Below are 26772 nucleotides of genomic sequence, written 5' to 3' on the forward strand. Positions count from 1 at the left end.
CCCTAACTTCCTCAAATCAAATCTCTAAAAATATAGCAAGAAAAGATCTAAAATTCGGACCCAAGGTTCAGAACGACTTCCTCTCAAATGGGTTTTTTGTTTATCTTCTTAAACTTCGTAGAAAAAAACATTACAGTGAAAAATCCATGAAGACTTGTTTGGAGAAGCGAAACCCTAGAATCCAAAGCTCTGATAGCAAATGTTATGAAACTAGCTCACAAAAAGATAGAAAAGATATATCAACGCCTTAGAAATCAGCCTCTTCAAGGGGGAAACCTCCTTTACATTACACAAATGAACAATTCTTGGATGATACAAATGAAAAGACCTCCTTTCTATATATAGGAGTATAAGTGGTCATAATATAGTGAGAGCCGACATAACAATAATAATGTAAGGGCACAATAATAACAATAGTGGGCTTTTATGGGGCACAATAAGAACAATATGAGGACTACAAGAGAACAACAATATAATAAGGGGGTTGCACTAATAACAATAAGGGGTTACACTAGTAGTATAGGGACTTAACAAACATAGAAGTAAAGGCAGAGGCCCATCTAGACAACTTCTACCTACATTTGTAGACACTTGAAGTACGCTATGATGATGTTGCATGTAGACTATTTTCATATGCCTTAGATGGTAAAGAAACTATGTGGTATCATAGTCTTCCTCTGAATTCCATCCAAAACTGGAGGGGGTTTAAGAAAATTTTCCTTGAGAAATTTGCTGATGACAAGACCCCTTCCATGTTATTGAAAGAGTTGGGCATTCTTAAGATGGACAAAAGGGAAAAAGTGAAAGATTTTAATTAGAGGTTTAACCACATTTTAAACAAGTTCTCAAAAAACAATAAACCTCATGACTCCATCACCATCGATTATTACACTTCTGCCTTTCCGACCAACATTACACAATTTGTAAAGAGAACTGTGAAAAAAACACTAACCAAAAATTATGAAGAGGCAATCGCGTTTGAAAAGGACTTGTGCATGATTAGAGTAATTTTAGATGATGAACCAGATAAAGACTCCAAGGACATGGGTAGAAGGTCTCAGGCTTGTGTAAGTAAGGCCAAAGAGAAAGAAACTATTGATCTTGAGAGCTTGTTCCATACAGTCAAGACTCTGTCAAACGAGTTAGTAGAACTAAACCAAAGGTCAAGCGAGACCACTGTGAGCAACAAGACTCCTATGTTCAACATGTTTATAAGGACTACAACTTTTGGTAGTAGTAGCAATAAACTCGCTAAGTCTACGTAGAACTCCAATGTTGTATTGTATTTTGAAAACTTGGGCACAGATCAATATTGTTCGTATCATCAAGAATATCATTCTGAGAAAATGTGCCACAGTTGAATCGGGCCATGAGAATTCTTGCTACGCATCTTGTTGATGTGGTAATGGTTGAGGAGCAAACTGAGCCTGTAGAAGAAAAGCTAGAATTTGCTACAAATAAAGAGACTCCGAGTGTGGGGCACGTAGTAAACATGTTCAACTGCATACTCACAATCCAAAATAGTACTGTCGAAAATCAACCTTTGAGTGATGGTCTAGCCCAAAAGCAAACCAACCGGTATAATTTGAGAAGCCAAGGGTCAGTTATTGCACCAAAGTTGATGAAGTAGAAAATCAAAGAAAAAATGTTAAGAAAGATCATTCCACCGATCAACTTGGCATAGAACACTTAGAGCAAGTTTGCGAACCCATCTACAATGAAAAGTGCTTCCATAAGTAGTAAGAATACTATCGACATTCTAGAAGTCACAAACCAAGCTACGCCCCTAGACACTTAAGCAATCCTTCCTATTGTAGATTACAACATATTTAACGACATGAAGAAGGTTTGTGTGAACATTTCAATGTTTGAGCTAACAAATATCACGAGCCAATGGGACATCCTCTTACGCGCACTTGGGAAGTCCATCATAAGTATTGATGCTTATTCTGACAAGGGATCTGGTACGTCTTCTAGTTCCCTCAAATCTGTACTTAATGCTTTAATAATGGATGAAAATACACTTTTCCCCCCTTTTTTGTTAACTTTTTAAATCTTTAAATTCAATGTACATAATTGCTTGGTTGATTCTGGGGCATCGGTGGACGTAATGCCATTATCTATAACCAAGAAAATTAACACAAAATGGGAGGAAAAAGATGCACAAATTATTCAGCTGGACATAAATGATGTCCATGCAATTGGTGAACTCGGAGATGTGATCATCTGTTTATCATCCGATCAGTGAGTCCACCAATGTATCAACATAGTGATTATGGACATTTCGGAAGCATATGGATTGTTGTTGAGCAGATACTTGTCCAACAAGCTACAAGGGTTCTTTGATACAAATTGCTCACATTTATGGCTTCTGTATAAGGGAAGAAATAATCAGATCTGGGTGAATTTAGAAAGATACATGAAACATAATGTCACTCCCTTGAATGGGCAAAATGAACTGCTGGCTTTCGCAGAACTTATCTTCGATAATTTCTTCCTGGAAACCCAACTAGTGCTATCTTGCACAACCATCCCCAATCCCACTAGATACATAGTTGGAGCTCCTTTGTAGGCCAACTAGTGAAAATGACGTTTGTACAGTCAGTAATAGTAATAATAATACTAGTGTAGTTCCAGTCCTTGTACATATTATATGTGGACTTTGTGCTTCGATAACTGCAAAACACAAGAGGGCTCTTGAAATTTTTGCATTTTAATAGACTAGCTACAAAGAAAGCATTTGACCTCTATCCGCTTGGAATTTAAGTGCACAAACAACACTGCAAAATATGAAGCACTCATATTAGCTTTGAAAATAGCCATTGACCTCAATGTTTCCATCCTTAAAGTAGTATGTGACTCATAAATTGTTGTGCAACAGTTACACAATACCATACATTGTGTCACCTCATCTTAGAAGCTATCAACAAGAGGTATGGTGTCTAATTTCACATTTACAAGATTTTAATATCATTTATATTCCAAGAATGCGTAATGCAGTTGCAGATGCATTAACAAATGTCACTGCTAAGTTGTCACCGTTGAGGGACGATTTTTTTGTTGAAATTATTTATAAGCCATTCGTTCCCTATAATATCACTAATTTACCCATTTTTTATGATGACCAACAGATACCGTGCTTCATGGAAAACGCTGATATGTTCAAAGACGCAATGATCAATGAGGACGAGCACGCAAATGCATTACAGGATACAACCAGTGAAAATAAAGGAAATATCATCCCAAAGGGTGTGGTATCATTGGAAAAGTTGTATGACCTGCAAAATCGCTTCTAGGGACCCATTAATGCTAAACCCCATAGTTCTACATTGTCGCACGAGAAAATTAACTTGGGAATAAAAAACTATCTGACGTATGTCATTCTTGGTACTTGTTGTACACCACAATAGTGGAAAGCCTTTATTCACCTATTCAAGCAGTACCGAGATGTGCATATATGATGAACTTAAAACTTATGACACACAAATCATCCAGCATGTTATACCAAAAAAAGATGTGGCCAAGAAATTCCAACAAAAATTGAGAAAAGTAAATCCAATGCTTGAGCCTCTTATTCAGAAGAGTTAAGGAAATTACTGGATGCCTGAATCATATATAGAGTGTGACACTCAACCTGAGTGTCAAATTTGGTCCCAGTAAGAAATAAGTCTAGGGAGATCCGCTTGTGTGTTGATTTATGAAATCTCAATCACTGCTCGGACAAGGAAAACTACCCAGTTCCTTCCATGGAACAAATACTGCAAATAGTGTCAAGGTTGGAAATGTTTTCATTGTTAGACGGTTACTCAAGATACAACCAAGTTATGGTTTCAGATCTTGACAGACTTAAGACCATCTTCTGCACAAAGTGTGGCATGTTCGCATTCAGGAGAATGTCATTTGGGTTCATCAATGATGGTGAAACATTTCAACGCTCAATTGAAATCAATTTCACGGCTGATTAGATAGAGCATAGTGGTCTATCTTGATGACATAAAAATATTTTTGAAACAAAGGTCAGACCACATTCACCACTTAAAGAAAATTTTCGAGCGATGTTACAAGTACTGGATATCCTTAAATACTAAGAAACATATCTTCGTAGTGTTTGAGGGTAATCTCTTGGACCAAATTATTGCCAAAAGTGGGATTAAGGTAGACCTAGACAGGGTCAAAAAAATCACACAGATTCCCTTCCGAGTGAATAAAAAGGCCATGCAATCCTTAGGGAAAATAATTTTCCTCCACAAGTTCATCTCCGACTATGCTCAGATTGTTAAGATGATATAGGATATGGTGAAGACGGATGCAATTTATAAATGGGATAAAAGGGAAAAGGATGCATTTTCCCATATTAAACAGGTTATCATAGAAGCACCCACATTGTACAACCCATAATTCAATAAAGAGGTTTTTCTCTACACCTTTTCTTCTGACACTTCTCTCACCACTCTAATCACCCAAAAGGATGATCTGAACAATGAGCGACCTATCTCTTTCATGTACGCGAGTCTGCAAGGACCGGAACTTAACTACCCCATCGTGGATAAACAAGCTTGTGCAGTATAGAAGGAAGTAAATAAATTTCAACCCTATCTATTGAAAAATAATTGCATTATCTTTGTTCTACACCCAACAATCAAATCACTGCTTGTTCAACAAGAGCTGGGTGAAAGGAGAGCCATCTGGATGACTAGGTTGCAAGAATGTGATTTAGAGATCAAACTAGTTCACACAATCAAGGGCCATGGACTTTTTTGACTAGTGGTAGAAGCAATGAATGCAAAGGAAGAATAATAATATCTTTCAGGATGGGAGCAATAAATTGAGATGTACAATGTCGAGTGAACCTCCCCCACTATTAGTACAAACTCTTGGTACATTGATATGGGCCAATACCTTGAGCACGACGCCATGCCCTCCCACTTTTCTGCACAGAATAATAGGGCACTCAGATTTAAAGCATTATCCTATCAGTTGGTGCATGGGGTTCTTTTTAGAAATCACCACAACAAAGTATTTCTCAGGTGTTTGGAAGCACATGATTCAAAAAATGAATTGTGTGATTTCCATGATGAACCAGTCGGGGGTCACTTTGTCGGAAATACAATAGCACATAAGGTCATGCGGGCCAACTTTTACTGGCCTACACCATTCAGAGATGCTCATGCTTACTCCCACAAGTGTCGAGTCTGTCAGAGGTGTGCCAACGTAAACATGAAGTCAGCCACCCCATTGCATCCCGTTGCAGTGGAGGAACCTTTTCAACGATGGGGCTTGGATATTATTGGAGAAATATTTCTGCATTCATTGAAGCAACACCGCTACATTCTTACTGCCACAAATTACTTCACGTGGTGGACAGAAGTAGTTCCGCTCAAATAGGTGAATGATTAGGAAGTCATTAGCTTTTTGCAACTGAACATCATTTCCAGGTTCAACATTCCTACTTCAATTGTTTTTCACAATGCAACATACTTCTCATCGCTAATACTTTACAATTTTGCATTGGAAAATGGTATTATATTGAAATATTCAACTAATTATTATCTGCAGAGGAATGGTCTTGCTGAATCCATAAATTAAAACCTAATCTCATGATCAAAAAGACTATATTCTCTGAGTAGTGAAACTAGCACTCCGCTTTGGTAAATACCTTATGGGCTAACCGAGTCACGCCGAAGCCTTCCCTAAACACCTCCCCTTACTTCCTAGTATATGGAAATGAAGCCATCTTCTCACCCAACATCTACTTGTCTTCCCTCCAACTCTCACAAGAATCCCAAGGTAAATTGTGTCTGTTAGTGCAACATAGGATGAACACCCTTTGCAAGTTATAGGAAGAAAGGTTGAAAGTGAAAGAAAATTTTTCACTTAACTAGAATTGTATCAAGAGGTGTTTCAACAAGAAGTCTATAGGGAAGAACAACTTCAATGTGGATTACTTAGCCTTGAAGTGGGATAAATCCCACAAGGAAAAAGGAAAACACAATAAGTTTCAGTGCCTGTGGATTGGGCCATTCACAGTACACGAAAGGCTTAGCTAGAAAAATTATCATCTTTAATCACTTGATGGGAAGATTGACACTCTCCCTATCAATTGGCAAGACTTAAAACACTATTTCCAATGAAAATTTGGGGGTTGTGCCCTACACTATGTACATAGTCTTTTATTTCTTGTTTGCTTGAGTTTATTTTTGTTTTCGTCATGTGAATAAGTGTTGTGCATGTACATGTTGTGGCTTCTAAGTATGTTTGGGGCCGAACTCTAAAGAGTCTTGTGACACTTCAATATTTGGCTAGCCTTTTTTCTATATTCCTTGTGTTGGTTATATATTTTGGCTGATGAAGTTCCGAAGGAAAATACGATCCATTCGTAAGGAAATTTTTGGTCCAACCATGAAGCCATGCCTATTCCGAAAACCTCATGCCTACACTCGGTCTTTACGTTTCGGTGTCTTCATGCTTATCCAATTAGTAGAAGAGAAGAAGGGGAAAAATATAAACGAGAAAACGTAAATAAGAAGTTTCTATATGCTTCTCTGAAGGAACGACCTCTTTTAATTTCAATAAGTCAGGGTCCCTCTTCTGCCCCAAAATAAATAAGTCCCGATGCAAATTTCTCTAAATTAAAATAAATAAATAAAGGTGAAAGAAGAGAAAGGCTTCATGCGCAAAGAGGTGAAGAAAGCAACTCTTCCAAGGTACTATCCAGTCTTTCTAGTAACAACGAAATGTTTGTGCTCCTACATGACTCTGTCAGGGTACTTTATAGGTTTGTTAGCAACAAAGAAACACTAGAGATGAAAAATTATACTATGAAAATCCTAAGCTCACGTGCCACGCTACCCTTCCCAACTCAAAACATTGTGATATCACTAAATCTTATGTTGTGTTCAACTGAGAAGGCATAAAGGGGACCGTGTCTATTCATGGGGTAAGTGGGAAGACCAAAGTAATCTGTATGATGAATCAATACTCCCAGAAGAACCAAGGACCCGCACAGAAGAAGTTAACCGAGATAGAGAAGATGGAATTCAACCAGTGTGTCACCAAGTGTTGTAGCTACTACAACACCCTCCAAAATTTTGGCTTACACTCAATTTTAGAGCCTTCCTTGGTCTTGTACATTGTTCTCACAAACATCAAAGCTTATTTCATGAGCTTTCTTAAAGTGTTTTGTCCCCTTTGCATGTTGGGTAAATTGTCATCTTTGGCATGTTTGGCTGTTGTGCAATGTGCATAAGAATATTATACTAGTTTCAAATATCTTTCTTTGTGTATATGAGTTGTTCTAACTATGTAAACATCTATCACATGCACCCACAAAGTTTTGAACACTATCGCACAAGTGTCATCACAATCGTCCCAAATTCTATCTTAAGTGTCGTACTTGTCGTAACTTTCCATACAGATGTCACCCGGAGGGAAATGATTTGTTCATGTGTTCAAATGATCTATGTTTTCATGTTGTAAAAATATTATACAAGTGTGATCACGTTCAAAGTTCATTACCATTCACACCGATCTCACTGATCCCACACTTAGCCATTTTGGGAAAAAATTCCCGATTGAGAAACCTAGCTTCACTGGGCCTCTTTTGAGCTATGTATAGCATAGTCTCAATCTTCTAGCTATGAACTTGCTACTTGGCACTTTACAATGCGAAGTTCCTGCCTCCCAAGACTGTCGCACTTCGTAGTTTTTATGCCCAAGCCCTGACCTTGACCTCCACAATTATTCAATTATGTCCCCATCCTCACATAAATTGTGCACTTTGCATCCTCGTGCCTTAATATCATTCCCTAATCCCTTGAAATTCATAGCTGCACAAAATCCTATCCACCCTTGACTCCCAGAACTGCGTAGTAGCTCTCGTAATGCCCATTCCCTCATCCTGTTCCATTGGCTCTGGAAACTAGGCAGTATTATCCCTCAAACTTGCATAAGTTGCACACTTCGCAGTCTCAAAGCTCAATATTTTCCCCTGGCTTCTGGAACTATGCACTGCGCCGTAAATGAGTCCCTCTTCCCAGCTTGTCACTTGTTTTGGGCTCAATCCCTGGATTAGAATGCATTATTTTAGACTAGGGGGTTTTCGTATTGATGTCATCTCATCATGAATGAATTGCAGGAACATGTACCCTATCATGTCATGGTAAGATGATGGAGAAGGAGAAGAAGAAGGGAAGCATGCTTAAATAATCTCTTATATATGAACTTACAAGTTGATCAATCAAGAGAAAGCGAAGGGACACTAGTTTGCAACCACTATCCAAGACATGATACCATTGAATATTCCTTATCACCAAGCTATGCGGAGGTGAAAAGAAAGCATCTTCAAGAAGACATCCAAAACTCAGCAACAATGGTGTCTTGAAATTGCCACATCACTATAGTGGATCATGTATATTGTATTCAAAATTTATTGTAAAGTGCAATTCCAAAGGACACACATGGAATGTAAAGAGTCATGTAAGTTTAAAAGTCATAGGAAGTAAAACAATCATGAGGTTAGTCAAAGAGTCACCCTTGGTTGTATATACTCCCTCATTGTATGAGTAAAGGACTTTTCACCTTGGCTCCTCCCATATGTCATTAGAAAGATAAGCTAGTTCCTTAAGGAGCAAGGAGTGGCTCCAACGCTCCACTACTGGAGTTAGTGATGTACATTGTAAACATGTGTCTTGGAACTTTTACTTAATAATAGAAGCCTTCAAGGCCAGTGCATTCTTCATGCATGGATTATGAATGTTTTTAAGACTATGCTGCGGATGTTTGTATTTCATCATTTCTTTCACATGTGCTAAGATAGTTGAAATATTTTGGTTATTTTAGTACTTATTTTATTTAGAATGTGTTGTAATGGTTTTTATTATTGTCACATCCTTCTGGACTATTCCGCAGGATATTAGGCATATAATTCTTCATTTGTTGGTTGTAACGATCATCGCATCCTCTATGGAATATTCCATTGCCTGTTAGACAGATTCTTCTGGTTCACATGTGTCTCTTGTTGGGTGGTACTACTACCTCTCACTTAGAGGCTCACATTTCTCCCCTTTCTGGAGTAGAAGAACCTTGACACATTTACAACTGAAAACTCACTAGGCACACATCCTTTCTTTTCAAAGATACCATTGCATCCCTCTCTCTTGTTGATAGTTAGAGCCAAGGAAAATATTTAAGGATTTTAAAACTAGGCCTTTATACCTCATGAAAATCCTACACCAAAAAGTTTAAGGTCTAATTGGGACTTCACATCGAGGAGATCCCCTGAATGTTGGCAAGTTGAACACCGTCAGCAAATGGAAAACCAAATCAGATTAGGACAAACAGAGAAAAAAACATGAAGCATATAAAGACCGATCTTGATGAGGAAATTCAACATGTTTCCTTGATGAAAAATATCCTTGGTAATTATTCTGTTGAATCCTTCTTTGGTAGTTTTCCTGCATAAATATATCTTCATCCTATAAAATATATTTAATCTCAAATAAAAAAATTATCATAGACATATTCATCTAGATGTGTAAATATTGTAGATTCTTCTGTAGATAATTTTATAGATAGTTTATTTTGTACCCTTTATTTCGATGGATCAAAGTCTAATGATGGTGCAGGAGCAGGTTGTATTCTAGTTAGTCCAAAAAATGAAAATTCCATGCCTACTTGTAGACTCGAATTTGAATGCACAATTAACATGGAACAATATCAAGCACTTGTGTAGGGATTTCAAAAAATAATTACTCTTGATGTCAAGTTCTTGAAAGTCTTTGGTGATTCTGAGTTAGTCATTAAACAAGTTGACACAACATTCATTGTGTTTCTAATAATCTGAAACTCTATCAATATTTGGTTCAGGACATAACATCCCACTTTTTAGCATTTAATATTTCTCTTATTCCCATATTACAAAATGCTAGTGCCAACTTATTGGCTAACATTGCATCTAAGATAATTCTACGAGAAGAATTTAGTCCTAATCACTTCTCAATTGAGTTGATTTTTCAACCTTCTATTCCTGATAATTTCACCAAATGGAGAGTTTTTAAGGATAATACTGACATTATAATTTTCTTCACATCTGAAGAGACCTACGATGAACAAATTAGAGATGAGGACATGCATGATAAGGGACTTAATAAGACTTATGGAGAAAATTCATTACCTAAATAAATATTTAAGTTGGACGATCTATATGACCTTAAAGACAATTCAATTGGCCAACTAACTGCAAATCTCAAAGTTCTACTTTAAGGTTTGAGGTTACCAATTTAGGTACTACTGAAAAACCTCAAAACATTAATCTAGGGCTAGGTATCTCTCCAGATGAAAGGCTTGGCTTCATTTATTTTATTATGATATAAAAATATTTCTTTGCGTGGAGCTATGCTGACCTGAAAACATATGATACTTCAATAATTCAACATACAATTTATTAGGTGTGGATCCTGATGATCTTCTTGATTCATACGTCTTGTTTTAGCTGTGTTGGATCCTTGTTCCTATTGGGGCAACAAAGTCACCCATAGGATCACCATCATGGGGGTCTAGGGGGGCGGTGATGATTTTATGAGCCCCCCGAAGCAGACTTTTGATAAAAATTTCCTTGTGAAATACTATAATTTCATAGTCAATCTAGGCTGTTTATTTGGCGAAAGATCTGATCGTAGAAGTTATGTTAATTTAGGGTTTTTTTACTTAGAAGGAAACCCTCGGTTTATATGAGGGAATTTCATTACAACTGTAAATGATTATTTTGTGTGACAGAGAGAGAGGAGATTGTGTGAGAGTGAAGAGGAAATTACAACAAATTTCTTGCAGGTTGTATCTCTTCATTTTGCTGGATAATATAAAAGGAAGGCATGGTTGTTTCTTCGTGGATGTAACCCAAATTGGGTGAACCACATATATATGTGTCTCTCTCGTTTTATGCTTTTCTATATTTGTGTTTCTGCAATATTTTATGTGTTCCATTGCTCTGTTATTTAGTTTCTAACATGTGATAGTCAGATTTCCTTCTTGGGTGCCAAACTATCTACCCTTTGCTGCTCTATTTATTCTTTAGGCAGTTTCTCAAGGTCTTCAAACTTGCCAGAGTAAAACTGAACACTATTTTTGGGAAGATGCATAAAATTAGTTTTAACTCTAGTGCAGTTGCACATCTAATGTGGAAGAAAAATCTTTGCATTAGATGAAATGTTATTTCCCGTAACATCCTTGACTCCTCTTTTCCTTTATATGTATTTCCATAGTAGATACAAGGAATTTGAGAAAGACATTATGGAGAAATCTGAGTGAAGATTTCAAGGAAAAAAATTGAAGTGGAAATTCCACCAATTGAAATTGCTTAAAACATTTAGAAAATATTCCCATCATGGAAGATTTGAACATCAAAAACAACTGTTCACTTCACCTCTTCACTATCTACTATTGTCCATGAATTTGTTGTATGAAAAATGGCATTGAAATCCCCATTTTTCTTCTTCTTCACTTTTGCATTGTTTCGTTCTTCAATATGATAATGGAAAGGTAAAACTGAAGTGTCTTTTTGTTCTTTTGAGTTCATAAGAGTGTTTGAGAAGTGATGGATTAAAGTTTTGCACGAGGGTACATCTTTTTTCTTTCTTTTTTTCTTTTTTCTTTTACTGAATATTTTTTTTAATTGGCATGTAGAAATTGCCTTTAAGAGTACTTGATTTTAGTGTTCACATCTAAATCGAGGAGTGTAATTTTTTTATGGGGGAGGAGGTCCCTATCATTTGCTTTTCTTTTTCTTATAAAAACATTTCGACATGCAAATGTCACCCATAAGAGTACCCGAATTTTAGGGTTCCTATCTCCATATGAGTATATGTTTTGGTCTTCTAGGTGAGAGGTACCTAGTCATAATTAGATAGGGTGGGTACTAAATGGTGTGTAGTCGCTCCTGAAGTGGGTATAGGATATTCATACGACTACGCAGTTGTTTACCCAAGGTAGTGTAGGTGTATCTTGAACTTAGATCATATATTTCAGTCTTGATTATAAAACGTTTTAGGAATTCATCATAACTTTTAACTAAAATTCTAGTATAAAAATTGGTATGTTGAAGTATCATGTTAGCATTTTACATTACACAAAATTTAATTGTATAACTATTATTAACTGCACTTACATTTTTCAAACTATAGAATAAAGGAACAACTTGGATATGTTGTGGATTGAGGTAGTAGGATGACACACCATGTACTAGGATTGAGTTTTTATGTTCAATCTTTGAAGCATAGCCCACCTTATTTATAGGAAATACTAGATGAATTTATTGATAAATTGCAACAAATATTGGTAAGAACTTTAAATTCTTATGTTGTAGTTGTTACCTGAATTAAGTTCAATAAGTTGTGAACTTTCTTGTTCTTCTTTTGTATTTGTTGTCTCTAAAATATATGTTGTATGTTCATAACTCTCTTGCTTTCTAATTTTCTGATTTCATTTTCCATCTTGAATTAATTTGTTTAGTACAACTTATGCCTTTCTGGTACAAAACTTGTTGGGTGTTGCTTGATTATCCAAGAAGCTAGTGGCCTAGTCTGCCTAAATGGCCCATTTTTTGGGCTTCAAAAATTTTCTATATGGTGTCTTTTCATGTGAATCATACAAGTGCAAAGTAGAGAGTACTAATCACTCAACCTCCTTAGTAACAGGGTTGAGACCATCTTATATTGCACTCTGAAAATTGAGTAAATGTCGAGCATGCTATTTTAGAGAGCCATTATCATTGTCCCCTTCAAAATTTCAGTGGTGTTTGGATATAATTAGAATTGCAAAGTGTGCTGTATTTATTTTATTGGGGTATCCTTGTTCGAGGGTGAGATGTATGATAAATAATTTGAAAACTACAAAGTTGGATTGATAGCAAAATAAATAGAGAAATATCTATCTCTAATTGATGAGACTAATTATCACTGGAGTCAAGTTGTGGAAAAAAGGGTATTGTTTACTAATGACCAATTTTTATGCATACTTACCAATTGTCTAACTTGTGAGGTTATATAGATTAAAATGTAATTCTTAAACTACTTTTTGCCTTAATGGTAGATAATTTGTGTGTTCTTAACAAGAAGATTCTCTTCAAGCGACTAAACATTTATCTTTAAAATATTGCTCTAGATTTTGTACAACTTTCCAAGAGCCTCATAATGCAGTAATGCCATTAACTTACTGACGTAATACATATTACACTGGTGCATATTCTCCTCAATGATAATGGCATAGTCTAATAAGCCATAAGGGATATTACATCGATTCTATTTCTAGATAAAATGCTTGCATTAGTCTACTACATTTCACAAGAATGGAAACACATTGCTCATATGGGTATTATTCTAATGAACTTAGAATTAATGGTTGGTAATATGAACCCCTCCTAAATTTTAAAACATCACAACATGCAGCTCCATGGATTGATTTTCTACCAATGATGTGGGTACCTTGCCGACTGTGACAGTTTGGAATTTTGGTGTAGGTTCCATATCGAAAAGTATTTGGTCTTAAGTTCTTAATGAATTTTGTCCACCACATTGGAATTTGAAAATTTGTATTGATTCCAAGGAGACTCATTAGACATCTATATCCAATTCTTAAGATCTAGTTCTAATAATTTATGGAAAGAACACTCTCAATCAACAACCATGTGCTCTTAGAGTCTTACTTCTATACTTGAAAATGGCCACCATAGGTCGATCAACTTATCTTTAAAGCTGTTGAAGGTGGTTTTGATTTAAAACATGCTAATAGAGAAATATTAAGGAGCAGATTAGGAACCATGGGAATTGATTTTATGGTTATGATGTGATGCAAATTGGATGGCTACGAACAAATTTTATGTTTCAATTGATTTCCAATGCAGGATGATATCTATGTTTACAATATAATCTGCCTCATATATTATGTTCTATTGATTAGGTATTTGTTTGAAATGTTGAAGCTGGACACGGATGACTTAATCAATTTATGGAAATCAAATGTTATTGATTCCTATAATTCATTTCTAAACAAAAATTCCTCCAAGTGTCATATACTAAAAATTCATGTATGGGGTTGCAATGCTCATAACGTTGAGGCAACAAAGTCAACAAAGTTAGTTAATGATATTGATGATGTCTCAACAATGAAATTTACTAGTGATTTCTATCCATTGTTATACTAAAAGAATGTGCCTATCAAGTGAATATTCAGTGAGCTCCATCTATTATTTAATGTATAGCATCCTAAGTGCCACAAAATAGACATATCTTCCTATTTTCATTTTGATGTTGTTTCTATTACTTGGAGAACAAAATAAACTCTACTGCTTCCTAAGACATAATCCGTTGGTTCCTTCACATGCTTCATGCTCTTATAGATTATACCATTTGATTCAGCATTGCAGTGCGCTATTCATTTGAGGAGTTCAATCATTGTGTTTTATAATACATGTTAAGGCATCCCCCATTTATTGATTCATTGGATAAAAGAACCATTTATTTCTAACCGAGACAATTAAACATTTCTGAATTTTTTTGGGGGCATATGTGATATAGATCCTCTCCAAACAGAAGTCTAGAATTTCCATTACATTTATATTCTTGGTTTTTTAAGTATTTCATAACCAATCCATGCCTATCCTTTCACGATCGTGATGACCAGGATGTATTTTTTATATCTAATTATAGAGATGGATTAAATGCCCATTCAATTTATGGGTAGAATTATTATGCATTATAAAGGTCTTATTTTTATTTTATGTCAAGGTCCACACTCACTTTGCGCACTTACTTCAATAATTATCTTTTATCAATAATGAAATTATTTATTTATTTTGCATTTCATTTTTTTTCATTCTACCCAACACTTTCACTTGCGTATTTTTTTAAATGGTATATTTATTTTTGACTTGCTCCCATGGAATTCATGATTATGATTATCTTTATTCATTTTGTTTTGGAGTTTCAAACAATTCTTATAGTTTTCCAAATCAAAATTAATATAAAAATAAAATTCCTTGTGTTTGCATAAACTTGTTTGTAACCAAAAAAATGGACCAGAACATTACATGAGTCCTCACTATCTCGATGTTTAAATTTAGGAAAAACTTTTATCACCACATTTTAACAATTAGTAAGAAAACTTGCCCAAAACTAAAACGTCAATACTTTGCAAGGGTTGTTGAACTTTGTAACGAATTCAACCTAATCTCCTTGTCCATATAAAAAATTAGAGATAACTTCCAAAGGATTTCCAAATCCACCAAGATGCATGGAACCATGGCCCATACACAAGATCTACACACAAAGGAAAACCAAACATGCAAGGGAGTGACTCCTGATGTATGCATACAAAATGACCAAATAGAGTCCAAGGTAAAAAAATTCATAGTTCTATGGCATAACATATAGAGATTTCAAAAGGCAGTAAGTCATGTTGTTTCTTTAGCAACAATAACTATGCTTATGGTCACCAGTGTTGTCAGCGTTATGACATTGACTAATGTGGGTAATAACAAGCTAATCAAAGAAAATACTCATAAATCCCATTATGCCCCTTCAGCCAAGGCTCTTTCCTCCCAACCAACTAGGAAGAACTTCCAATTGTTGGAAGAATGCCAACCTAGTAAAGTTACATCTCATAATGATACTATAGATGGTTCACTAAAAGAGCACAGTTTCTCTCTTTCCTTGAAAAGAGGAAAAGTTTGTGATGTTTTCCATGGTCTTTGTTGATTACTTGTGACAAACTATAAATCCAATTGCAAATTATGTTTTCATGCTAGCTTATTGAATTCATCTAAATTTTTCTATTTAAATAGGTGACGATTTATTCAAGTTCGCTTATGACTTATAGGGTGAAGAATTCCAAACAAATCTTATTCTTTTCCAAATCAAATTTAACATAAAATCAAATTCCTTGTGTTTGCACAAACTTGTTTAAAACCACAAAATGGATAAAAAAAGGTGAGTATTAATGGGAAACAAAATTTGAACATGGTGATACATTGTTGGTTTGTGAATTTGATAAGTTATTTATGGTCTAGATAATGTATATTTTATTGATTTAAAAATAGAGGATGCATGAATATAGAATTTACAAAGATTATGCCATTATGTTTCGAGCATTTTTTAAAAATCAATGTTTATTTATGCAATTTCAAGGAATGCCATAACTCACATAATTTTTTGAGGGGTTCTAGCTCAATGGAGAAGAACTTGTCTTATAAGTAGGAAGTTGGTGGTTCGATTCCACTATGCCTTAACATGAATTAATTAATGAAATTGTAGTTTATTTTTAATTAAATAATTTTTATATTGATTTATTTCAATGGTGAGATATTTTCCTGGATTCATTATCTTATATTGTCTCTAAAGAAACAAGTGATATTGTATTGTCTTTAAAGATAATTTTTTATTGTCTCTAAAGAGACAATAGTTAGGATTAAAGACGTATTGTCTATATAAAGACAATATGTCTTTAATCCCAACTATTGTCTCTGGAGAGACAAAGATGAAATTATCTCCTAAGAAACAATAATGCTTGTGTTTTATATTGTCTTTACAGAGACATTGTTTTAAGACAATAATTTGAGGCTGAGTAGTCTTTAAGTGCGACATTTTGGAAAGTTTTCTGATTTATTTTCTGATCTAATTTGTCTAGAATTTGGCATCCTGATTCACTGAAATCACAAGTTTGACAGGTGAAATCTTCACAATTGAAGTACCCAAGGGATTTTTGAGGGTGTTGAATCCATATATGTAGTCAAAAAACCAGTTTAAAAAACAAAAATAAAGATTTGACCAAAAAAAATTTCATCGGATTCCAGAAAAAAATTAGTGAGAAATTTCAAAAAGTCACAATTAAAGACTACTCTATTTGAGAAACTTGCATAGAGACAATAGACAATTTTTTTTTGTCTCAAGTTAAGACAATTTACCCAAAAATTGTCTCAAATATTGTCTTAAAAGCCCCCTATGTGTAGTAGTGGGTGAGTGAGATATCGAGCTTCATGTGATTTATTCGGGATCCCACACATATGAAGTGCCATCAACCCTAAGTTAGGTAGTGATTAGCTCCTGAATGAATGTAGTAGGATAGAAGTTGAAGAGGAGGTCATTCCATGAGGATGTCTATTTTGGAATAAAGTTTCCAAAATTTTAATTTAATTATCAATGATTACTAGGTGGATGGTAAGGATTTAACCTCCATGAAATATTCTTCATAGTATATAGATGAATCAAAACTTGAAGTTTGTCTCCAAAGTAGTTATGCCTTTTTAATTGAATTTATTAATTAAAAATATGTCAGATGAGCAAATACCATATAGAGGAAGTTATGGTTTTTTGAGCATGTGGTATGAATAAGTCATGATATTGGCCCATGGTATTGTAACACAAACTATTTATAAATTAACAATATCCATGGCAAATTGGGATAAATATCCATGGATAAGAACCTTGTTCCATGTTTTTTTAAATGTATATATATGTTTATCTTATATATTAATTCTTTTTATATTTAATAATAATAATTTAAATAATCTAAAATAATGTTGTAATTAACTTAGTTATTATTAATTTTTTATTTTAACAATGTGAGATGTATCACGAAGGAAGTGTTTTGATATGTGTTTTGAGAGATTGATGGTCGTCATTTAATTTATATGATTGTGCTAGTAATATCTCACTAATAAATATATTTCAAATTTTACAAAATACTATATGGTCTCGGTGGTTTGTTGAATAATCTGCAGTCTAGGTGGGTTGTTGAATATACTTTGGCTCGTCAAATAGGTGTGAAATATGAACAGACCCAAGCTTCTATAGTATATTCAACTCCTATACCAGGTCTGAACTTTAGAAATTAAAAGCGGTACCTGTAGATGATTTTGATGGGACAGAATCAAATTTGTTGACGTGGATCGACATTGGGATAATACACGGATCCTGAGCAGTGCAGTTTTTGCGTAGAATTTAAAGAATTTGTAGTATCTGGAACTTTTGGCTAGGTTGTATTTGTAGATCTCTGCAGTGAACCCTAATATCTATGGCACATAAATTTTGAAGTGTTATATAATCTGCGGTTGCGGTGGTGTATTCATAGAACTTTGCACAATTTCTTCGTGGTTCGTCAAATACTATATGGTCTCGGTGGTTCGTTGAATAATCTGTGGTCTAGGTGGGTTGTTGAATATACTTTGGCTCGTCAAATAATCATATACATTTGTATTGGGTCTACCACACTCAATACAGATCTGCAAGAATTATCAGCACTAGGCGCGGAGGACTTTTATAACGAGCCATTTGCTGTGACTAGAAACTCATGGGTTTTTACCTTTGGATATATGGTCAATCCAATCCGGGGCAAGTGTGATCTGTAGTCAGGTTTGTTGATATCAGGTGCACACATTCCTTATCTTTTTCTAATACATATTTTCTCATATATTTTCAAGTATGAATATTTCACCACAGCTACCAAATATTACCAAAGGAAAACCTAGCGCAGTTACTCTACAAGGCCTTTATGAGTATATAGAGTCTTTAGAGAAACGTAGAGAAGAAAGAGAAGTCAAGCTACAAAAAGAGTTAGAAGCCATGCTGGAAAATAAATTTGCATCTCTTGAAGACACGATCCAAAAACAAATAGAAAATAAAATAGAACTATTGGAGAATAAAATGGTGGCAATGGAGACTAGGTTGCAAGTCATAGAAAAACAAAACCAAGATACTAACCAAACATCCCAGTAAGGAGATGCTGATACTTTAGAGAGTCTTAAAATGAAGGACATGATTAAAGAACTATAAGAAAAAGTTAATAGCCACCTCACCCTAAATAATGTGGTAGCTAAATTAGATATCTAACCAATTAAAGATGAAATGAAAAAATTAATAGAATTAGAACATGAGCGTAATAAAAGGGCCTTAAACCTTATAATCTTCGATTTAAAAGAGGAGGTAGATGAGGATACTTTAGCCATAGCCCAGATAGAATTACATAATAGATTACAAATTGAAACAACGTGTCTCACAGAAGCAACAAGGTTGGGGAAATTAACTGAGAATAAAGGAAGACTAATCTAAATAAAGGTGAGCTCTACTGATCATAAGTATGAAATACCTAGTAAAACCTCAAGTCTAAAAGGAACGGGAATATTCATAAATGAAGATCTCATTCCAGAAGATCAAGTAGAATTAAGAAAGGAGGTTCAAAAGGTAAAAGAAGCTAGGAAGGAAGGAAAATGGGCAATAATCAGAAAAAGAAAAGCCTTTATTCGAGATAGAAACCAAAAAGATAGTAATAAATAGCAATTCAACAAGCTCTGGATTCTTTCTTGGAACTGCCAGGGTTTTCCATGGAACAAAGGCCCCAGGCTAAGTTGGATCTCAAATGATGTTGATATTATTTTTCTTGTTGAAACTTGGGAGCACAAAGAATCTAAGGTCCCTAACATAGATGGCTTTACGCTATGGTCTACCTGGAACAAGTGATTCTCCTGTAGAGGCATTGGGGGAATAGCTTGTTACATTAAGAAGAACATCTCCCCCCATGCTAGGATTTATAAAAACGACCCTTACAACCAATATAGTTGGATAGAGATCACTGAAATTAATAATAAAAAGACCTGCATAGCAATAAGTTATTTTCCCCCCATCAATTCTAACTTCTATAAGAAAAAGAATCTAGATAAAAATAGTCCTTACAATTGTTTAGAGAATGATATTTCTAGCCTAAGGAATGAAGGTAATATCCTTTTAATATGTGAATTTAATGCTCAAACTTCAAGCAACCAAGCTATTATTCTAAGCAATCATTCCAACCCTAATCCTCTTTGGTTAGACAAAGACCCTACTCTGGCTAGTAGGTAGAAAAGGAGCTCTAAAGACCTCAGGGAGAATTTGTTTAGGTCAGAGCTAGTCAAGCTCTATAGTGCTCAGGATCTCATAATTTGTAATGGTCTAAAGAAGTGGCTTAACTCTAGCCAGATGACCTACATCCATGGGCTTGGTAGCAGTGTGATAGACTATGTTATTTCCGATCTCCCTTTATACAACGAAATAATAAATTTTGACATCTTAAACGACCACGAGCCTGACTCTAATCATAGGCCTTTACTTATAACTCTCAATTTTGTCATGCATAGAGATCCCATAGAAAATAATCCTTATAATCAAAAGAACTTAATATTTGATAGAAATAAAAACGATCTCTTTCTAAATGAATTAAAAACTATTTTGCTTCCTTTATCTAGTATAGACAACATAGAAGACCTCTAGCTCCTAAGGAATTTTGGAGGCAGATTCTGAATAGGAAAACTAAAGATAATATTAAAATTTCTTTACACAATTGGAATTCCTATCTTAAAAAGCTTTATGAATCTCCAAATGTCATGAATAACTTTGAAACCCTGCTCACAACGAAAGAAGTTTTCTCATTAGAAGACATTGATTTTGGGGTTAATCGCCTGGCAAATGGGAAAGCTAAGGACATTGAAGGTTACCAGGCAGAAATCTTAAAAATTGGAGGTCCTCTCCTCATCCCCCACATTCACAAGCTTTTCAATCAAGCAGTCAAGCAAGGGTTCCCTAAACCATGGACTGAAAGCCTCATTATCCTTATTTAAAAAAAAATAACCCCTCTAATTATCGGAAAATTATGATTAGCCATCTCTTAGCCAAGTTATATGGTATTATTTTGGAAAATAAGTTGAGCATATGGCTTGAAATTGAAGGTAAGCGGGCTAAAGGCCAAGCGGGTTTTAGAAGGCATCACTCAACAACAGACCACCTCGTTATGCTTAGGATCATTGTGGAGGAATGTCGTAATGATAAATCCAATCTCTTTTGTTGCTTTGTGGACTTTAGAAAGGCTTTCGATACAGTTCCTAGAAACAACCTTTGGAATAGATTAGAAGAGCTAAAGGTTCCTTTCGAGTTGAGAGCTTCTGCTATAAGATTATACGAGAATGTAATTGCCAAGCTAAAAAACAATGAGAGGTGGTCGAAAGATATTAAATGTAATATCGAAGTTAAACGAGGTTGCCCCCTCTCCCCTACCCTATTTGGCATTTACATCGACAAGCCTGAAGGGTATTTAGAGGAAGTAGGATGTGCTGGCACGATCTTAGCTAGGATAGTCATCATCCTTCTTCACTATGCTGACGATATTGTTCTTCTCGCAAGGTGCCCATCTGATCTTGATAAGAAACTTAGGCTTCTTAAGGATTTTTGCTCTATCATGGGTATGACTGTTAACATTGACAAAACAAAGTTATGATTATCAAATCCAAGAAGGACACTTATGCTAATTTTATGTATGAAAATAATAACTTGAAGGAAGTGTATTCTTACAAGTACCTAGGAATTGATATTCATCACAAGCTCAACTGGAACTATAGCATTGAGAAAAGGATTAATGGGGGGTGGAAAGCTTATTTTGGTCTTGAAAATAATTGTAAAATAGCAAACCTCGTAATGTGGGATAAAAAGAAGTTCCTCTTTGAAACTTTAGTCACTCTTGTTATCTTATATGGATGTGAGGTCCGGGGCTGCAACATCTTTAGAGAATCTTGGAGAAAGATTGAGCGAATCTAGAAGTGTTTTATAACGTATAACCTGAAAATTAAAAGCAACACACCCTATCCTATTCTCCTTATAGAAGTAGGTCTTTCCCCTATTGAGAGCCTAGCTATGACTAGGCTTCTAGTGTACAAGCACAAACTCAATAACATAGGAGACCATAGACTTCCTATGCTAGCTTTAAATTCTAGCCAAAACCACCTAAGGCTCAAGCAGGGGTGGTATAAAGACACGAGGGCCTGGTTAAACCATTGGGAGATCAACTAGAATGATGCATTGCAAAACATTAATAACATTAAAAATATTGTTACTCCTAAGTTCAAAGAAGAAATGTGGTGTGAGAAAGATTTAGCAGCTAAAAGAAAATTAAGTTATTATAAGAAAGTCATCAACCCCACCCTAGAAGATCAAAAGTATCTCTCTGTTTTAACTAGCTCAAAGAAGAAAATTAATATAGCGAAGATTAGAATGAACTCTCATGAGCTCCATAGTGAAACAGGTCGTTGGGCAGTTCCTAAAACATCATGGATGAAAAGGATCTGCCATCTCTGTGAGAATAGGAACATCGAGGATGAAAATCACTTCCTCTTAGAGTGTCCCGCGTACAACCACATTAGATCTCAGTTTCATAATCTCTATTGCAATACTAACCTTCCTAGCCTTTTACAATGTCAAAATTATAATGAGCTCAGGGGGCTTCTCTCCAAGCTTTTTGAGCATAGGAATAAAATCTTAAGTCAAACTAAATAATTTGTTTCTTTAGGTCTGATAAACCAAAGTTTGGTCTCAGTGAATGTTAACCATCATCATCATCATCATAAATAATTATAGAAAATAAAATTACAATTAAATTAAAAATAGTCTTTATTTTAATTTATTTTTTTTTTATAAAATTAAATTTTTTTGAAATAATGAATTTATTTTATGCATTTTAAAAATATTAAATAAAAAGAATAAAATTTAATTTAAGGAAAAAAAAACATCGGTTAGTTAGCCCAAAAATACATATGTCCATCAAACCACCCCGAAGATTGAAATGTAATTTGAGAAGTTTAACAATGAAATCTATTCGTGTCAGGTTTCGAGTTTAGAGAATCAACTTTCATACATTTTAATGGTGCTCGGTAGTGATTTAATAATATAATAAAGTTACATAATATTATATGAGAAAACGAGTTTAAATATTAAGATACATAATATTATTTTCTGAGATAAAAAGATGCTCCACTACATGGTTATTTATTTATTTATTTGGTCAGGGAATCACCCTTCCCGTCAACGCGGATAATAAATCTCGGCCAATTGAGGGAAACATATGCAATGGAACTGGTCGTCGTGATGACAACATTCATATAGCATCCAGATGAGAGAGCGCATTGAACAACGATGGACGATATCATCAACTGACTGTTAATGTCAGCTACAGGTGGAGAACACATCTCAACCACTTCCCCTCCAACAACAAATCAAACGCTTTGTTGATCTCCGAAAAGGGTAGTTCATGTGTAATATATTCTTCCACTCTCAGTTCCTGCCATCAATATATATATAATGAGATGTGAAAAGTCATTTTTATTTTAGGAACATGAACGAGGTGAAACACTCTTGTCCATTGAAATTCAAAACACCAGACATGAATTGCAAAAAAAACTAATAACATGATAAGGAGATGATAAAAAAATTAATAAAAATACAAGTAATGGATATAGTTTGTACCTTAGACATATACTTGTCTACTAGAGCAGGCAACTGGGTTTTCCCCTTGACACCGCCAAATATCGTGCTCACTAATCTCCTGCCTGTAAATAATTCGATTGGATGAAAGCTTATCTTACGTGGACTTGCATCCATCCCCACTAACACTGTCAAACCCAATGGCTGCAATGCCATCATATTAATATTAATATTAAAATTAATATGGTATTAAATGCACTGAAATTTGAGCGATGGAAATTGGATTGCATTACCTCGCTAGTAGCCCAGAAGGCCTGATATAGCACCTCTGTGTTTCCAATGCATTCGAAGCTGTAATCCACACCTCCATCTGTCATCTCTGCTATTATCTATCATACATCATGTTTTATATTTAGCATTAAGGAGAACATAATTAAATTTTCTTTGGAAAAATAATATTCCTTAAAGTACCTCTTGAATGGGCTTTTTATGGTCCTTTGGATTTATGCAGTCTGTCACTCCCAAGGCTTTCGCTGCAACGTAAATCAAGTAAATGCGAATTTCTAGCTTAATTCCACGTTCTTAGTTGTATAATAATAAAATAATAATAATAATAAGAGTTGCTTATATAATAATTGATGTCATAATATTAAAAGTTTGACAATTCCCATTCACAGAATTTCGGCAATTACCTTTGGTGAATTTGCTTGGATTTATATCTATACCAATTATCTTAGAGGCTTTTCTCATCCGCGCACCCTCTGCAACCTGCACACAGTTTTCAAAATGTCACTGATACTGTGTTTAGACTTTTTCCATCTTCATTCGTATTGAGGTATTATTTAAACTTACTATGGACAGGGAGGGATTAAATTATTCTAGATTTAAATTTCAACTGATGCCCTCCTTTATATTTAACAAATCTAGAATAAAAATGATTCTAGAATTCATCTCTGAAATCAATATTTAATGCATAAAACTACACTAATTTTAGGGCAAAGAATACTGACAGCAAGGCCAACAGTTCCGAGGCCAAAAATGGCGACTGTTGATCCAGGTTCAACGTCCGCTGTGTTTAAAACAGCTCCAACACCTGATTTATATCCACCACAAATATCTCTCGTTCATTCTACCTTAGTTTCACCACTCTATTGAAAGAAAACTATATTACTGTCAAAGTGCATAACAAGCATCGAGAGTAAATATACCTGTGGTTACGCCGCAGCCGAGCAGGCATACTTTATTCAAAGGTGCCTCTGGATTTATTTTGGCAACGCACGCATAATCGACACTGTGTACTCACTAAACGTGGAAGTCGACATGAAATGGAAAACAGGCTTTCCCATAATCGAGAAACGCGATTTTCCATCGTTTCTCATCACCTTTCTTCCGAACTCAATACGGAATTTCTTACACAGATTGGTCTTCTTGGATTTACAGCACACACAATCTCCACACTCCCCTGTGAACAACGGGATTACATGATCTCCTTCTTTAATATCTGTAACGCCTTCTCCTACGCTCTCCACTATCCTGTAATCACCAAAATTATCTGTATCATTTAGTTGAGATTGTGGATTTCAGAAATAATCAAATGATTAGGAGCACGCTCATTTAATTAATTTTTTTCCTTTATTGGATTTCTAAATATTCTCAAAATTTATAATAAAATTAAAAGGTAAAAAAAATATAAGATTATAAAGAAAAACATGATAATGAAGTGTTTTAACTATATTTATGGCAGATTTCAAGAATATCTCAATAACATGAAAATCAGAAAAAGGATCAAACAAACATTCCCAGAATGTAATGGTCACTATAAAAGTCGATAATTGAGTTGTTTTTAGTGAGACTTCTAGAGTTTTTTCATGGATTTTCTGGTCTAATTTTTCTAAAATCCAACAAAAATTTATTGAAATCACTAGTCTGATAGATAACCCCTCCATAATCTAAATGTGTTAGGTTTTTTTTTAAAACTAATACAAATAACACAAAACAAAATTTCACCTCAAAATTTTCAACCAAATTCAAACAACCAAAAATCCAAAAAAACCAGAGAAAAACAACTCCATCAATAATTATTTAACCCTGTGCTCACTGTTAAATTTCAAAGATATTACTAAAATCTACAATCCCCATAATGAGAACTTACCCTGCACCCTCGTGTCCAAATATGCGGGGAAACGCTTCCATATTTCCGTCCTGTAAACATAAGCGTATTATGTGAAAAATCATGAATTTGATTTTTTAAAACAATACATATTTTAAATCCTGTAAATTAAAGTTTCCATCATTGAACCTTATTCTCAAAAATTTATACCCAATTTATACCCAAAATAGAGTTTATTGCCTTTTAATACTATATCATTATTTTACAGCTAAGGTTTGAAAAGTATGATTTCCCGACTCTTTGCTATACATGCAGATAAATGACTCTGTTTGCTAAAACAAAACATATAAATAAAAAATAAAATGTCTTTTGGACAAAATCACCAAATTTACACTCATAAAAAAGGAAAAAAATTGATTGTTGAGGACCATCAAAAAATTAATTTACCATATGAATACAGTAGATGAATATAACAAGCTAGAAAACGAAGTTATATATTACCGTGCCCATCCAGACTGTAATATCAGTATGGCAGAGCGAGGTGTGGGTGATTTTGATACGGACTTCCATATACTGGGGAGGATCCACCTGCACTTCCTCTATAACAAGGGGCTGCTTCGGCCCCCATGCTACTGCAGCTGCTTATCAGGCAAAACATGATGACACTGTGAATCTCAACGACGTTACAGTTGATTTGAAACTTATAGGAAGAGAATAGAAACAAGTATAAAATGGAGATGGGTTAAACATGGGACCAAAACTATACCTCGGCAACTGATGACTTTACCAGCCGTTTTGACGGGCAGGAAACAACCTTCGTCAATGCAGCCGGTGCCCACCTTTTGAATCCCGTCGCTGAGAAGACGAACACTTTCTTCACACTTACTTTCCATGGCAACTGAGAGGATCAATACACATCACAGTACTGGATATACTACTCTCACCCAACAGGGAGTTCAACATCATTTATAGGAGGACCTCGTATAACAGTACGGGAAGGTTCTTCAGCCATCTTAGGTAAGAGGAAAGCTCGCCGCAGAAGCCGATGGATTTTGAATATTTAAAACCTCATTGCAATACAAATTGCTTGCTCGGCGTATAAATTATTCCACAATAGGCGCATGGTTCGGTCAGCATCGGGCCACTAATTTTTTTATTTAATTATGGTTGCATAATAATAATTTACAACAGCAACACCCGGATCAGTTGACTTACGAGGAGGGGGACGGGCTACCACCTGTTCAATGGACTGAAGATGTGGTAGCACGTTCGAGATAATGTTCTAATGTTAATGTACTAAGGCAAGAGGATGGTCATTAAGGTTTGTCATTCTAAGTGAACTTGCTTAATGGGTTCGGGTTGATTAGCCTTTGGTTTGAGTGATTGTTGGAGCCTCAA

General features: G+C 35.0%; 1 pseudogene; it reads right to left on the reverse strand.

Moving 5' to 3' along the window:
* LOC149221383 (alcohol dehydrogenase-like 4) overlaps positions 1 to 26267 on the reverse strand; it is a 114027-nt pseudogene extending 87760 nt beyond the window's left edge.
* Positions 26268 to 26772: the final 505 nt, after the last annotated feature.

This window comes from Pinus tabuliformis, chromosome Q (assembly GCF_031772625.1).
Source record: "Pinus tabuliformis cultivar Carrire ecotype Pingquan chromosome Q, CPIR1, whole genome shotgun sequence".
In the NCBI taxonomy this organism is placed as follows: Eukaryota; Viridiplantae; Streptophyta; class Pinopsida; order Pinales; family Pinaceae; genus Pinus; species Pinus tabuliformis.